The 17,095-nt window shown below is 40.6% G+C and overlaps 1 long non-coding RNA gene across 1 annotated transcript; it reads right to left on the bottom strand.

Annotated features, from left to right (window-relative positions):
• Nucleotides 1-529: 529 nt before the first annotated feature.
• LOC127921145 (uncharacterized) lies at nt 530-9,384 on the bottom strand. Its single transcript, XR_008108297.1, has 3 exons — nt 9,336-9,384; nt 4,209-4,262; nt 530-542 (listed from the first exon to the last, which is right to left on the bottom strand). It is a non-coding gene; the product is annotated as an uncharacterized LOC127921145 (long non-coding RNA).
• Between the last annotated feature and the right edge of the window lie 7,711 nt (nt 9,385-17,095).

Genomic DNA, 17,095 nt, shown 5'->3' with positions numbered 1-17,095 from the left:
GGTGGTGGTGACAGCTGCAGCTGCAGGGGCGGCGGTGGTGGTGGTGACAGCCGATGCAGGGGCGGTGGTGGTGGTGGTGACAGCCGATGCAGGGACTCCGGTGGTGGTTGTGACATTCGCTGCAGGGGTGGTGGTGGTGGTGGTGACATTCGCTGCAGGGACTCCGGTGGTGGTTGTGACATTCGCTGCAGGGGCGGTGGTGGTGGTGGTGGTGACAGCCGATGCAGGGGCGGCGGTGGTGGTGATGACAGCCGATGCAGGGGCGGTGGTGGTGGTGACATTCGCTGCAGGGGTGGTGGTGGTGGTGACAGCCGCTGCAGGGGCGGTGGTGGTGGTGGTGACATTCGCTGCAGGGGTGGTGGTGGTGGTGGTGACATTCGCTGCAGGGGCGGTGGTGGTGGTGACATTCTCTGCAGGGGCGGTGGTGGTGGTGGTGGTGACAGCCACTGCAGGAGTGGTGGTGGTGGTGGTGACAGCCGCTGTAGGGGCGGCGGTGGTGGTGGTGACAGCGTCTGTAGGGGCGGCGGTGGTGGTGGTGACAGCTGCTAGAGGGGCGGGTGGTGGTGGTGGTGACAGCCACTGCAGGAGTGGTGGTGGTGACAACATTTAGTCTGACATTTTAAATCGGAGATTTGCAAACTTTAGAAGTATCTTTTAAAACCTTTAATACACCACCACCACCGCCCCTACAGAGGCTGTCACTTTAATACACAAGTCTGCATTTCCTGCTGTACAGGAAATGTACTGCAACAACGGGGCTATGAAATTAACATCTATCGGCTGATAAAGACATAACCCTTTTTTATAGCTATAGTTTTAGAGATATATAACGTTTTTAACATACCTTAAGGGAACATTTTGACATTCGCCATATGGTTAGTGAGAAAGTCCACATTGCAAATGTACGGTACCTTACTAGACGTTCGAAAACGTTTGTAAAATTCGTGGACGGCGTCGGGCCGTGCGGCAGGGCTGGATCTTCCAGTAAGACATCAAACGAACTCTCTCGGACATTCGGTTTCCGTTTTATAAAATAATCAACTTTTTGTCATTTTTCCGCTGTCCCGGTAAATCCCACAAGAGGGCGAATGTAATCATATTGCAAATGTACAAAACATCACGAATCACGACGTGGCCTTATCTCCAAAACGGAAAAGACTTCGAAGACGAAACTTGGTGAGCGTAGGTTTGGCATAATGGGTAGTTGGCCCCGAACAAGATGGCGTCTAGGCCTCAATGGTTTTTGAGTTATGGCCATTTTTTGGGATTAAAGGTCCAAAATGAAAATAGAGCAATAATTTTTCCGCTTCACGTCAAAGTAAAGGAACCTACGGTGTCAATAAAAAAAGAACCAGCCATTTATCTATCGTCATTTAAGAGAAATCGTACAATGTCAAATTGATGATGTTCAAAAATAGGTGTTTTAAAAAAAAAAAACAGTTACAGATCCAGTTGCAGCGTTCTCATACAAATCTTTTTAAAGTGTGCTGCGGAGCTCTGCGAGATTTCTGTGATTACCTCTGATTTTCTGAAATAACACACACTCACCAAACCCTCTGTAAATAAGTCAGTTCTTAACATAAAGACTTAAAACTCAAAATTATATAATTCCCAAGGAAGACATGTGTTTACTTTCAGCTTCCTGTGTAAACCGGAAGTTCCTTAAAATGGTGTCATAGGTGCTGTTTCGAAGGGTTAAAAAGGTCTGATATTTTCAAAACTTCATATGTGTAATTAGGCAACCCCCATGAACTGTAAGTCAGTCATTTCTCCCAACAGATGTCAAAGAAAGGCTCTCTCACACACACACACCCACACACACACACAGCAAGGATGGAGTGACAAAGTGCGGTGCTCAAAGACACACAGAGCTTGTAATGGCATTTCCATATTCGCAAGGCTGTGCCGAGTTCAACGAGATGCTCCGCTTGACCGTAGCTCGCTCTGAGTGCAGCGACCTTGAAAAAAAGAAGGCCCAAAATGAAGCCTGGCCCTAAATGTAATTTGCTTTTGGGTGACAGTGAGAGAACCGTTAGGGTGAGAAGCACAATTCGACCTCAGGTACGTTCCTAAGGTCCTCCCGATCCGTGCAAGCCTAATCTTGACCGTGTGGCATTAACCCTTAACAGTAAATCAGGTTTTTTTATTCTCACAGATTACAATGACTTCTCTCCCCATAGGAATACATTGCCTGCTCCTCTAAAGTCAACCTGAAGCCTATGTGGGTTATGAATGCCTTATGAACCTGTCTTCAATGACAGTCCATCAGGCCACTATGAGGTCTACCTGTGTCAATTCTAAGCTTCCTGGACCAACCGGAAGTGGTTAAAATCACTCTAAAAGTGTTTTTCCATACCCAACCTGCCGTTTGATAGAAATAGTGCATTCAACCCTGTGTAAATCAGTCAGTTCTTAACGTAAAGACTTAAAACTTAGGATTCTGTAAAAGCCAATGAGGATATGTGTTGACTTATAGCTTCCTGTGCCAACCGAAAGTGCCATAATTGGTGTCACAGGGGCTGTTTCGAAGGGTTAAAAAAGTCAGAACTTTCCAAAACTTCATATGTGCGATTAGGCAACCCCCATGAACTGTAAATCCGTCATGACTCCCATAAAATGTCAAAGAAAAACTAAATCACACACACGGAGGGACACATTGGGGTGCGTAGAGACAGACAGTGCCTGCAATAGTTAACTTTGTTCAAACTATTAAAGAATGCTCAGACCTAGAGTTCTGAAACTTTAGAAACCTGTTCTAGACCTCAGGTCGATAGTGCGTGGTGAGTTACTTGGCTCTAGAAGGTTCCTGGACCGAGAAACAGCCTCGTACATTTGCAATAACTTCAATTCATTTTTGCATCACGAAAATGCAGACATTTAGAAATGTCCCAGAGTCACAAGACTAGGTGCATTGAGACCGCCTCGGCCCATATAGACAGACCCCAACGTTTCTGTCCAATAGCTCATTCAAGGACCCCGTAGCAAGTCATGGAAAAAAATGGATTTTCAGCGCCAATTAAGGTCTTGCTCGGGCACCAAATGACCTATCGACCTGGCCTCAGCTAGGCCTACACATAATGTCAGAACTGGACTCGCAGCTAGAACATAACTACGTGTTTTACGTTTTTATTATGGTTTGAACAGAAGGCGTTGTGAATTTTGGGCCAGCTCTGAAGGATGTGATAGTTGGCTTCTAAACGAGTTGAAAAAAGTGGGTGTGGTGTCAGTTTGTATCAGTTTGGTGTCAGAATGATATCTAATTGTCTGATGGACGGTGACTTGCTGGTGACTTTTGTCCATTTGCAATATGTTTAAACAGTGAGGTACCATCACCAAAGTGACATCTGAAATCAACCCCAATGAGCGATGGAGAGGAGCCAGAATCACTGCCCAGCCATCCTGAGCATGCCAAATTCGTGATGGTAAATGCCCATTGAACCATATTGCAAATGCACAGTGCATTGCAACAATGAAAAAACATCACCAAATGGACATGATGAAATCAACATAACGAGCGATGGAGAAGAACCACTATCACTGCCCGGCCATCCCGATTTCATCAGGCCAGTCAATTTTGCATTTCTGCAGAAATTTTGAGCATGTCAAATTCGTGATGGTACATGACAAATGGACATAACATCCTGATTTGGCATTTTCAAATCTTTCATATTGCATTTGGACATTTCCTATTGCATTTGGCCAAAGAAGTGACTTTGACTTCCTATGAAATCATATTGCAAATGGACAAAACAAATGCCTTATGTACAAGTTTAAAAAAAAAAATAATAATAATGATAATAAAATTGGACAAAAGTATTTGACAAAGGTATATTCATACAGTTCTTACACATGTGTAATTGACAAAATAATCGAAAGAATTTCAAAAACGTTCCAGAAAGCACTTTTTTGAGGGGGTGATACGTTTTTGAAAAAAAGTATGTTTTTTTACTTTTGGATGTTGACCATGGAGGAGCGCGCTCGCCACCTGTTGGATTTTTAAAGTGTTACACCTGGCATTTGCCATATGGCATTTGCAATCAACTTTGAACTAAACGGCGCCGAATTGAGTGGTATTGGACACCGTGTATATGGTTTGTCCAGTGCCAATGACTTCCCATTCATTTTCGTACATTTCAGGGGGGTGTTCCCTTACCTAATGAAAGGTTAACCACTAAGGAACACACACAAACACAAACACAGTGTATTACCTGCTAGCAGGAGGAGAATCATCAGAGGCTTCATATCCATGTCCTTTTAGGTCTCTGTTGAGGTAAACCACACAACATCAATCATACATGAACCCCGTTAGATCTTCCGTTAACCGCTGTTGAAGGATGATGATGTTACTTGATATTCAAACAAAAGCAATCCAATAATACCTTTAGTTCATTATCATTATTATCATTATTATCATTGTTATTATTATCATTATTATTATTATCATCGTTGTTATTACCATCATGACCATGATCGTTATTATTATTGTTATTATCTTTATTATCATTATCCCCATTATCATTATTATGACCATTATCATCATTATTATTATCCGTGTTAATATTATCATCGTTAGTATTATTATCATTATTATTATTATTATTATTATCATTATTATTATTATTATTATTATTATTATTATTATTATTATTATTATTATTATTATTATTATTATTATCATTATTATTATTATCATTATTATTATTATTATTATCATTATTATTATTATTATTATTATTATTATCATATTATTATTATTATTATTATCATCATTATTATTATCATTATTATTATTATCATTATTATTATCATCATTATTATTATCATTAGCATTATCGTTGTTATTATTGTTATTATCATTATCACCATGATCATTATTATTACCATTATTGTTATCATTAGTATCATTATTATCACTATCATCATAATTTTTATCATTATTAATATCATTATCATCATCATTTTCATCATTATGATGATCATTAGTATTATTATCATTATTATCATCATAGTCATTAATATCATTATTATTATCACCATTTGATCAATATTATCATCATTATTATTATCATCATTATTATTATAATTATTATTATCATTATCATTTTTATTATAATAATTTATTTAACCTTATAAAAGTATAGTACACTTCTAGGCACCCTATTCCCGATATACACTATAGTGCACTACTTAGGCACCCTATTCCCCATATACAGTATAGTGCACTGCTTAGGCACCCTATTCCCCATATACAGTATAGTGCACTAGGCACCCTATTCCCCATATATATAGTGCATGCTTATATTCCCCATATTATAGTGCACTGCATATTCCCCATATACAGTATAGTGCACTGCTTAGGCACCCTATTCCCCATATACAGTATAGTGCACTACTTATATTCCCCATATACAGTATAGTGCACTGCTTAGGCACCCTATTCCCCATTACAGTATCACTGCTTATATTCCCCATATATATAGTGCACTGCTTATATTCCCCATATACAGTATAGTGCACTGCTTAGGCACCCTATTCCCCATATACAGTATATTACTTGACCCTATTCCCCATATACAGTATAGTGCACTACTACCCTATTCCCCATATACAGTATAGTGCACTGCTTAGGCACACCTATTCCCCATATACAGTATAGTGCACTTTAGGCACCCTATTCCCCATATACAGTATAGTGCACTATTACCCTATTCCCTATATACAGTATAGTACTGCTTAGGCACCCTATTCCCCATATACAGTATAGTGCACTGCTTAGGCACACCTATTCCCCATATACAGTATAGTGCACTGCTTAGGCACCCTATTCCCCATATACAGTATAGTGCACTGCTTAGGCACCCTATTCCCCATATACAGTATAGTGCACTGCTTATATTCCCCATATACAGTATAGTGCACTGCTTAGGCACACCTATTCCCTATATACAGTATAGTGCACTACTTAGGCACCCTATTCCCTATATACAGTATAGTGCACTACTTATATTCCCCATATACAGTATAGTGCACTGCTTAGGCACCCTATTCCCTATATACAGTATAGTGCACTACTTAGGCACCCTATTCCCCATATACAGTATAGTGCACTGCTTAGGCACACCTATTCCCTATATACAGTGTCACTACTTCGGCACCCTATTCCCTATATACAGTATAGTGCACTGCTTAGGCACACCTATTCCCTATATACAGTATAGTGCACTACTTAGCACCCTATTCCCCATATACAGTATAGTGCACTACTTCGGCACCCTATTCCCCATATACAGTATAGTGCACTGCTTAGGCACCCTATTCCCGATATACACTATAGTGCACTACTTAGGCACCCTATTCCCCATATACAGTATAGTGCACTGCTTAGGCACCCTATTCCCCATATACAGTATAGTGCACTGCTTAGGCACCCTATTCCCCATATACAGTATAGTGCACTGCTTAGGCACACCTATTCCCTATATACAGTATAGTGCACTACTTAGGCACCCTATTCCCTATATACAGTATAGTGCACTACTTCGGCACCCTATTCCCCATATACAGTATAGTGCACTGCTTAGGCACCCTATTCCCTATATACAGTATAGTGCACTACTTAGGCACCCTATTCCCCATATACAGTATAGTGCACTGCTTAGGCACACCTATTCCCTATATACAGTGTCGTGCACTACTTCGGCACCCTATTCCCTATATACAGTATAGTGCACTGCTTAGGCACACCTATTCCCTATATACAGTATAGTGCACTACTTCGGCACCCTATTCCCCATATACAGTATAGTGCACTACTTCGGCACCCTATTCCCCATATACAGTATAGTGCACTGCTTAGGCACCCTATTCCCGATATACACTATAGTGCACTACTTAGGCACCCTTTACCCTATATACAGTATAGTGCACTGCTTAGGCACACCTATTCCCTATATACAGTATAGTGCACTACTTCTGCACCCTATTCCCGATATACAGTTTATTTTAATGTAACCTTTATTTAACTAGGCAAGTCAGTTAAGAATAATTTATTATCTACACCGGCCAAACCCGGACAACCCTAGGCCTTGTTCGCCGCCCTATGGGACTCCCAATAACGGCCGGTTGTCATACAGCCTGGATTCGAACCAGGGTGTCTGTAGTGACTCCTCAAGCTGCTGAGACGTAGTGCCTTAGACCACCGCGTCACGTCACTCAGGAGCCCAGAAGAAAAAACAAGTGTTGCTAAGGTTACCAGTAATCAAGTATATATATATTTTCTTACAACATTATCAAACTATCAAAGACTGACTGGACGTTCCCAAAAGGTAGTTACTTTGACCAAAACAACGGTGGCCCTCTCTAGTGCAAAAGTTCACACAATTCCTTCAACAAAAGTTAGCCCCCTTTCTAGCCTTGTAATTACCAGACTAGCCAACAGTTCTTGTCAGCTTGTGAAGGACGACCAATCCTCTGAAGGTGATGAGAAGGCCTTTAAAGGTGTAAATCCTAACCAGCCTCAAAACTCATCGATTCAGTGTGGTAATTATCTTAAAGTCGTTGATTTGGTGTGTTAGTTATCTTGAAGTTATTGATTCACTGTGGTAGTTATCTTAAAGTCATTGATTCACTGTGGTAGTTATCTTAACAATGTTAACTTCTCTAGGGTAGGGGGCAGCATTTGGGAATTTTGGGTGAAACGCATGCCCAACTTAAACTGCCTACTACTCTGCCATAAAAGCTAGAATATGCATTTAATTAGTAGATTTGGATAGAAAACACTTGGAATTTTCTAAAACTGTTTGAATGGTGTCTGTGAGTATAACAGAACGCAGGCAAAAACCTCAGATAAAATCCAAACAGGAAGTGGGAAATCTGAGGCTTGTAGTTTTTTAACCCAGACCCTATATAATTTACAATGGGATATTGGTTATGTTGCACTTCCGAGGGCTTCCACTAGATGTCAACAGCCTTTAGAAACTTGTTTGATGCCTCTACTGAGAAGTATGGCCGAATGAGAGGGGGATGAGTCCGTTTTCTGCCAGCAGCCTCGAGATCAATCTCACGCGCTCCCGTGAGAGTGAGCTCTGTTCCATTGCTTCTCTACAGTTCTCCGGTTGGAATATTATTGAAGATTTATGTTAAAAACATTCAAAGATTGATTCTATAATTAGTTTGACAGGTTTCACCACATGTTATGGAACTACTGAACATAACACGCCAATGTAAACTCAGATTTTTGGATATAAATATGAACTTTACCGAACAAAACATAACATGAAGTCCTATGAGTGTCATCTGATGAAGATCATCAAAGGTTAGTGATTCATTTTTATCTCTATTTCCACTTTTTGTGACTCCTCTCTTTGGCTGGAAAAATGGCTGTGTTTTTCTCTGGCTTGGTGGTGACCTAACATAATCGTTTGTGGTGCTTTCGCTGTAAAGCATTTTTGAAATCAGATACTGTGGCTGGATTAACGAGAATTTTATCTTTTAAAATGGTGTAAAATACATGTATGTTTGATGAGTTTTAATTATGAGATTTTTGTTGTTTTGAATTTGGCGCCCTGCAGTTTCGCTGGCTGTTGACAGGTGGGACGCTACCGGCCCACATACCCGAGAGAGTTTAAGTTGAAGTGAGTCCAACCTGTTTCTTTCTCCCCTCCTGGGCTGACCACACCTCCCTTTCATCTCCATCCCTCTCTCTCCTTCTCTCTATCTCTCTCTCTCTCTCTAAATTGTGAATCTGATGGGAACTGGTGGTGCTACATCAACAATTCTGCACCTCTATAAAAATATCCCGTCATGCAATCCCTACACTTATGGGTTTATACCTATAGCATCCCATTAATAACAGATGGCAACAGTTAACCTACATCTATGGGTTTACACCTATAGCATCCCATTAATAACAGATGGCAACAGTTAACCTACATCTATGGGTTTATACCTATAGCATCCCATTAATAACAGATGGCAACAGTTAACCTACATCTATGGGTTTATACCTATAGCATCCCGTTAATAACAGATGGCAACAGTTAACCTACATCTATGGGTTTATACCTATAGCATGCCATTAATAACAGATGGCAACAGTTAACCTACATCTATGGGTTTATACCTATAGCATCCCATTAATAACAGATGGCAACAGTTAACCTACATCTATGGGTTTATACCTATAGCATCCCATTAATAACAGATGCGGCAGATGTAGCAGGTTTCAATTGCATAGTTAGGTCTAAGACCACTAAGGTCTTGAAATAGGAACAAAAATGTATATACAATTTGAACAAGCAATCATGACAATCAAATTCATCGAAGCTGCTTCTTACCTGAGAATATCAGAGACGTTGTGTCGGCTAGGACCTGTAGACTACTCAGATGAGAAAGTATGCACAAATAACTTCACCTCTCTTTCTGAGAACTAAAGATGATCAACTCCTGGGCAAGAGGGGGTTTTGTACGATGACGGAAAATAAGACTTGGAATTTTTTATAACTTGCTGGACTCGTTTTTCCACTGCCATTCACGAGCGTCAATCACCTTTCAAAAAGTTGACTTGCAAAACGACTAACCAAAATCAAAAAGTGACTCTTGGACTACCTTAACCACACCCTCAGTGTTATGATGTTTGTTCAAACCCAGCCTAAAACCCCAAACAGCGAGCAATGCGGGTGTTGAAGCACGGTGGAAAGGAAAAACCTCCCCAGAAAGGAACCTAGGAAAGAACATAGAGAGGAACCAAGCTCTGAGGGGTGGGCCAGTCCTCTTCTGGCTGTACTGGGTAGACCAGAGGAATCAGGCTCTGAGGGGTGGGCCAGTCCTCTTCTGGCTGTACTGGGTAGACCAGAGGAATCAGGCTCTGAGGGGTGGGCCAGTCCTCTTCTGGCTGTACTGGGTAGACCAGAGGAATCAGGCTCTGAGGGGTGGGCCAGTCCTCTTCTGGCTGTACTGGGTAGACCAGAGGAACCAGGCTCTGAGGGGTGGGCCAGTCCTCTTCTGGCTGTACTGGGTAGACCAGAGGAATCAGGCTCTGAGGGGTGGGCCAGTCCTCTTCTGGCTGTACTGGGTAGACCAGAGGAATCAGGCTCTGAGGGGTGGGCCAGTCCTCTTCTGGCTGTACTGGGTAGACCAGAGGAATCAGGCTCTGAGGGGTGGGCCAGTCCTCTTCTGGCTGTACTGGGTAGACCAGAGGAACCAGGCTCTGAGGGGTGGGCCAGTCCTCTTCTGGCTGTACTGGGTAGACCAGAGGAACCAGGCTCTGAGGGGTGGGCCAGTCCTCTTCTGGCTGTACTGGGTAGACCAGAGGAATCAGGCTCTGAGGGGTGGGCCAGTCCTCTTCTGGCTGTACTGGGTAGACCAGAGGAATCAGGCTCTGAGGGGTGGGCCAGTCCTCTTCTGGCTGTACTGGGTAGACCAGAGGAACCAGGCTCTGAGGGGTGGGCCAGTCCTCTTCTGGCTGTACTGGGTAGACCTGAGGAACCAGGCTCTGAGGGGTGGGCCAGTCCTCTTCTGGCTGTACTGGGTAGACCAGAGGAACCTGGCTCCGAGGGGTGGGCCAGTCCTCTTCTGGCTGTACTGGGTAGACCAGAGGAACCAGGCTCCGAGGGGTGGGCCAGTCCTCTTCTGGCTGTACTGGGTAGACCAGAGGAACCAAGCTCTGAGGGGTGGGCCAGTCCTCTTCTGGCTGTACCAGATAGAGATTTAAGAGTAGGCTACATGTGGTCTTTAAGGTCCTGTGAACAGGTCAGGGTTCAATATTCCCAGGTAGAACAGCACAAACTGAATCAGCAGCATGGTGTAGTCGCCCCAAAGGAGGGGACCAGCTGGTACCCAACTCACTAATGACAGTCAGGTCCTAATGTCCTGGTACCCAACTCACTAACGACCATCAGGTCCTAATGTTCTGGTACCCAACTCACTAACGACCATCAGGTCCTAATGTTCTGGTACCCAACTCACTAACGACCGCCAGGTCCTAATGTCCTGGTACCCAACTCACTAACGACAGTTAGGTCCTAATGTCCTGGTACTCAGGGCTCACTAACGGTCTGGTACCGCCAGGTCCTAATGTCCTGGTACCCAGGCTCACTAACGACAGTTAGGTCCTAATGTCCTGGTATTCAAGGCATTTAAGTCGTACTGTCAGATAGAGCAGCATGATTATAGTTCTTTATACTGTCAGATTATTATTAGCATGATTATAGTTCTCTATACTGTCAGATAGAGCAGCATGATTATAGTTCTCTATACTGTCAGATAGAGCAGCATGATTATAGTTCTCTATACTGTCAGATAGAGCAGCATGATTATAGTTCTTTATACTGTCAGATAGAGCAGCATGATTATAGTTCTCTATACTGTCAGATAGAGCAGCATGGTTATAGTTCTCTATACTGTCAGATAGAGCAGCATGATTATAGTTCTCTACCTGTCAGATAGAGAGCATGGCGCTGATTATAGTTCTCTATACTGTCAGATATGATGCAGCATGATTATAGTTCTCTATACTGTCAGATAGAGTCAGATAGAGCAGCATGATTATAGTTCTCTATACTGTCAGATAGAGCAGCATGATTATAGTTCTCTATACTGTCAGATAGAGCAGCATGATTATAGTTCTCTATACTGTCAGATAGAGCAGCATGATTATAGTTCTCTATACTGTCAGATAGAGCAGCATGATTATAGTTCTCTATACTGTCAGATAGAGCAGCATGATTATAGTTCTCTATACTGTCAGATAGAGCAGCATGATTATAGTTCTCTATACTGTCAGATAGAGCAGCATGATTATAGTTCTCTATACTGTCAGATAGAGCAGCATGATTATAGTTCTCTATACTGTCAGATAGAGCAGCATGATTATAGTTCTCTATACTGTCAGATAGAGCAGCATGATTATAGTTCTCTATACTGTCAGATAGAGCAGCATGATTATAGTTCTCTATACTGTCAGATAGAGCAGCATGATTATAGTTCTCTATACTGTCAGATAGAGCAGCATGATTATAGTTCTCTATACTGTCAGATATAGTTCTCTAGTCAGATAGAGCATGATTATAGTTCTCTATACTGTCAGATAGAGCAGCATGATTATAGTTCTCTATACTGTCAGATAGAGCAGCATGATTATAGTTCTCTATACTGTCAGATAGAGCAGCATGATTATAGTTCTCTATACTGTCAGATAGAGCAGCATGATTATAGTTCTCTATACTGTCAGATAGAGCAGCATGATTATAGTTCTCTATACTGTCAGATAGAGCAGCATGATTATAGTTCTCTATACTGTCAGATAGAGCAGCATGATTATAGTTCTCTATACTGTCAGATAGAGCAGCATGATTATAGTTCTCTATACTGTCAGATAGAGCAGCATGATTATAGTTCTCTATACTGTCAGATAGAGCAGCATGATTATAGTTCTCTATACTGTCAGATAGAGCAGCATGATTATAGTTCTCTATACTGTCAGATAGAGCAGCATGATTATAGTTCTCTATACTGTCAGATAGAGCAGCATGATTATAGTTCTCTATACTGTCAGATAGAGCAGCATGATTATAGTTCTCTATACTGTCAGATAGAGCAGCATGATTATAGTTCTCTACACTGTCAGATAGAGCAGCATGATTATAGTTCTCTATACTGTCAGATAGAGCAGCATGATTATAGTTCTCTACACTGTCAGATAGAGCAGCATGATTATAGTTCTCTATACTGTCAGATAGAGCAGCATGATTATAGTTCTCTATACTGTCAGATAGAGCAGCATGATTATAGTTCTCTATACTGTCAGATAGAGCAGCATGATTATAGTTCTCTATACTGTCAGATAGAGCAGCATGATTATAGTTCTCTATACTGTCAGATAGAGCAGCATGATTATAGTTCTCTATACTGTCAGATAGAGCAGCATGATTATAGTTCTTTATACTGTCAGATAGAGCAGCATGATTATAGTTCTCTATACTGTCAGATAGAGGAGCATGATTATAGTTCTCTATACTGTCAGATAGAGCAGCATGATTATAGTTCTCTATACTGTCAGATAGAGCAGCATGATTATAGTTCTCTATACTGTCAGATAGAGCAGCATGATTATAGTTCTCTATACTGTCAGATAGAGCAGCATGATTATAGTTCTCTATACTGTCAGATAGAGCAGCATGGTTATAGTTCTCTATACTGTCAGATAGAGCAGCATGATTATAGTTCTCTATACTGTCAGATAGAGCAGCATGATTATAGTTCTCTATACTGTCAGATAGAGCAGCATGATTATAGTTCTCTATACTGTCAGATAGAGCAGCATGATTATAGTTCTCTATACTGTCAGATAGAGCAGCATGATTATAGTTCTCTATACTGTCAGATAGAGCAGCATGATTATAGTTCTCTATACTGTCAGATAGAGCAGCATGATTATAGTTCTCTATACTGTCAGATAGAGCAGCATGATTATAGTTCTCTATACTGTCAGATAGAGCAGCATGATTATAGTTCTCTATACTGTCAGATAGAGCAGCATGATTATAGTTCTCTATACTGTCAGATAGAGCAGCATGATTATAGTTCTCTATACTGTCAGATAGAGCAGCATGATTATAGGTCTCTACACTGTCAGATAGAGCAGCATGATTATAGTTCTCTATACTGTCAGATAGAGCAGCATGATTATAGTTCTCTATACTGTCAGATAGAGCAGCATGATTATAGTTCTCTATACTGTCAGATAGAGCAGCATGATTATAGTTCTCTATACTGTCAGATAGAGCAGCATGATTATAGTTCTCTATACTGTCAGATAGAGCAGCATGATTATAGTTCTCTATACTGTCAGATAGAGCAGCATGATTATAGTTCTCTATACTGTCAGATAGAGCAGCATGATTATAGTTCTCTATACTGTCAGATAGAGCAGCATGATTATAGTTCTCTATACTGTCAGATAGAGCAGCATGATTATAGTTCTCTATACTGTCAGATAGAGCAGCATGATTATAGTTCTCTATACTGTCAGATAGAGCAGCATGATTATAGTTCTCTATACTGTCAGATAGAGCAGCATGATTATAGTTCTCTATACTGTCAGATAAAGCAGCATGATTATAGTTCTCTATACTGTCAGATAGAGCAGCATGATTATAGTTCTCTATACTGTCAGATAAAGCAGCATGATTATAGTTCTCTATACTGTCAGATAGAGCAGCATGATTATAGTTCTCTATACTGTCAGATAGAGCAGCATGATTATAGTTCTCTATACTGTCAGATAGAGCAGCATGATTATAGTTCTCTATACTGTCAGATAGAGCAGCATGATTATAGTTCTCTATACTGTCAGATAGAGCAGCATGATTATAGTTCTCTATACTGTCAGATAGAGCAGCATGATTATAGTTCTCTATACTGTCAGATAGAGCAGCATGATTATAGTTCTCTATACTGTCAGATAGAGCAGCATGATTATAGTTCTCTATACTGTCAGATAGAGCAGCATGATTATAGTTCTCTATACTGTCAGATAGAGCAGCATGATTATAGTTCTCTATACTGTCAGATAGAGCAACATGATTACAGTTCTCTATACTGTCAGATAGAGCAGCATGATTACAGTTCTCTGGTCCTTCTGTAGCACAGTTGGTAGAGCATGGCGCTTGTAACGCCAGGGTAGTGGGTTCGATTCCCGGGACCACCCATACGTAGAATGTATGCACACATGACTGTAAGTCGCTTTGGATAAAAGCGTCTGCTAAATGGCATATATATATATATATATATATACTGTCAGATAGAGCAGCATGATTATAGTTCTCTATACTGTCAGATAGAGCAGCATGATTATAGTTCTCTATACTGTCAGATAGAGCAGCATGATTATAGTTCTCTACACTGTCAGATAAAGCAGCATGATTATAGTTCTCTATACTGTCAGATAGAGCAGCATGATTACAGTTCTCTATACTGTCAGGTAGAGCAGCATGATTATAGTTCTCTATACTGTCAGGTAGAGCAGCATGATTATAGTTCTCTATACTGTCAGATAGAGCAGCATGATTATAGTTCTCTATACTGTCAGATAGAGCAGCATGGTTATAGTTCTCTATACTGTCAGATAGAGCAGCATGATTATAGTTCTCTATACTGTCAGATAGAGCAGCATGATTATAGTTCTCTATACTGTCAGATAGAGCAGCATGATTATAGTTCTCTATACTGTCAGATAGAGCAGCATGATTATAGTTCTCTATACTGTCAGATAGAGCAGCATGATTATAGTTCTCTATACTGTCAGATAGAGCAGCATGATTATAGTTCTCTATACTGTCAGATAGAGCAGCATGATTATAGTTCTCTATACTGTCAGATAGAGCAGCATGATTATAGTTCTCTATACTGTCAGATAAAGCAGCATGATTATAGTTCTCTATACTGTCAGATAGAGCAGCATGATTATAGTTCTCTATACTGTCAGATAGAGCAGCATGATTATAGTTCTCTATACTGTCAGATAGAGCAGCATGATTATAGTTCTCTATACTGTCAGATAGAGCAGCATGATTATAGTTCTCTATACTGTCAGATAGAGCAGCATGATTATAGTTCTCTATACTGTCAGATAGAGCAGCATGATTATAGTTCTCTATACTGTCAGATAGAGCAGCATGATTATAGTTCTCTATACTGTCAGATAGAGCAGCATGATTATAGTTCTCTATACTGTCAGATAGAGCAGCATGATTATAGTTCTCTACACTGTCAGATAGAGCAGCATGATTATAGTTCTCTATACTGTCAGATAGAGCAGCATGATTATAGTTCTCTATACTGTCAGATAGAGCAGCATGATTATAGTTCTCTATACTGTCAGATAGAGCAGCATGATTATAGTTCTCTATACTGTCAGATAGAGCAGCATGATTATAGTTCTCTATACTGTCAGATAGAGCAGCATGATTATAGTTCTCTATACTGTCAGATAGAGCAGCATGATTATAGTTCTCTATACTGTCAGATAGAGCAGCATGATTATAGTTCTCTATACTGTCAGATAGAGCAGCATGATTATAGTTCTCTATACTGTCAGATAGAGCAGCATGATTATAGTTCTCTATACTGTCAGATAGAGCAGCATGATTATAGTTCTCTATACTGTCAGATAGAGCAGCATGATTATAGTTCTCTATACTGTCAGATAGAGCAGCATGATTATAGTTCTCTATACTGTCAGATAAAGCAGCATGATTATAGTTCTCTATACTGTCAGATAGAGCAGCATGATTATAGTTCTCTATACTGTCAGATAAAGCAGCATGATTATAGTTCTCTATACTGTCAGATAGAGCAGCATGATTATAGTTCTCTATACTGTCAGATAGAGCAGCATGATTATAGTTCTCTATACTGTCAGATAGAGCAGCATGATTATAGTTCTCTATACTGTCAGATAGAGCAGCATGATTATAGTTCTCTATACTGTCAGATAGAGCAGCATGATTATAGTTCTCTATACTGTCAGATAGAGCAGCATGATTATAGTTCTCTATACTGTCAGATAGAGCAGCATGATTATAGTTCTCTATACTGTCAGATAGAGCAGCATGATTATAGTTCTCTATACTGTCAGATAGAGCAGCATGATTATAGTTCTCTATACTGTCAGATAGAGCAACATGATTACAGTTCTCTATACTGTCAGATAGAGCAGCATGATTACAGTTCTCTGGTCCTTCTGTAGCACAGTTGGTAGAGCATGGCGCTTGTAACGCCAGGGTAGTGGGTTCGATTCCCGGGACCACCCATACGTAGAATGTATGCACACATGACTGTAAGTCGCTTTGGATAAAAGCGTCTGCTAAATGGCATATATATATATATATATATATACTGTCAGATAGAGCAGCATGATTATAGTTCTCTATACTGTCAGATAGAGCAGCATGATTATAGTTCTCTATACTGTTAGATAGAGCAGCATGATTATAGTTCTCTACACTGTCAGATAAAGCAGCATGATTATAGTTCTCTATACTGTCAGATAGAGCAGCATGATTACAGTTCTCTATACTGTCAGGTAGAGCAGCAT

Source organism: Oncorhynchus keta, unplaced genomic scaffold, assembly GCF_023373465.1.
Source record: "Oncorhynchus keta strain PuntledgeMale-10-30-2019 unplaced genomic scaffold, Oket_V2 Un_contig_2152_pilon_pilon, whole genome shotgun sequence".
In the NCBI taxonomy this organism is placed as follows: domain Eukaryota; kingdom Metazoa; phylum Chordata; class Actinopteri; order Salmoniformes; family Salmonidae; genus Oncorhynchus; species Oncorhynchus keta.
This window is presented reverse-complemented; position numbering and strand designations above follow the sequence as displayed.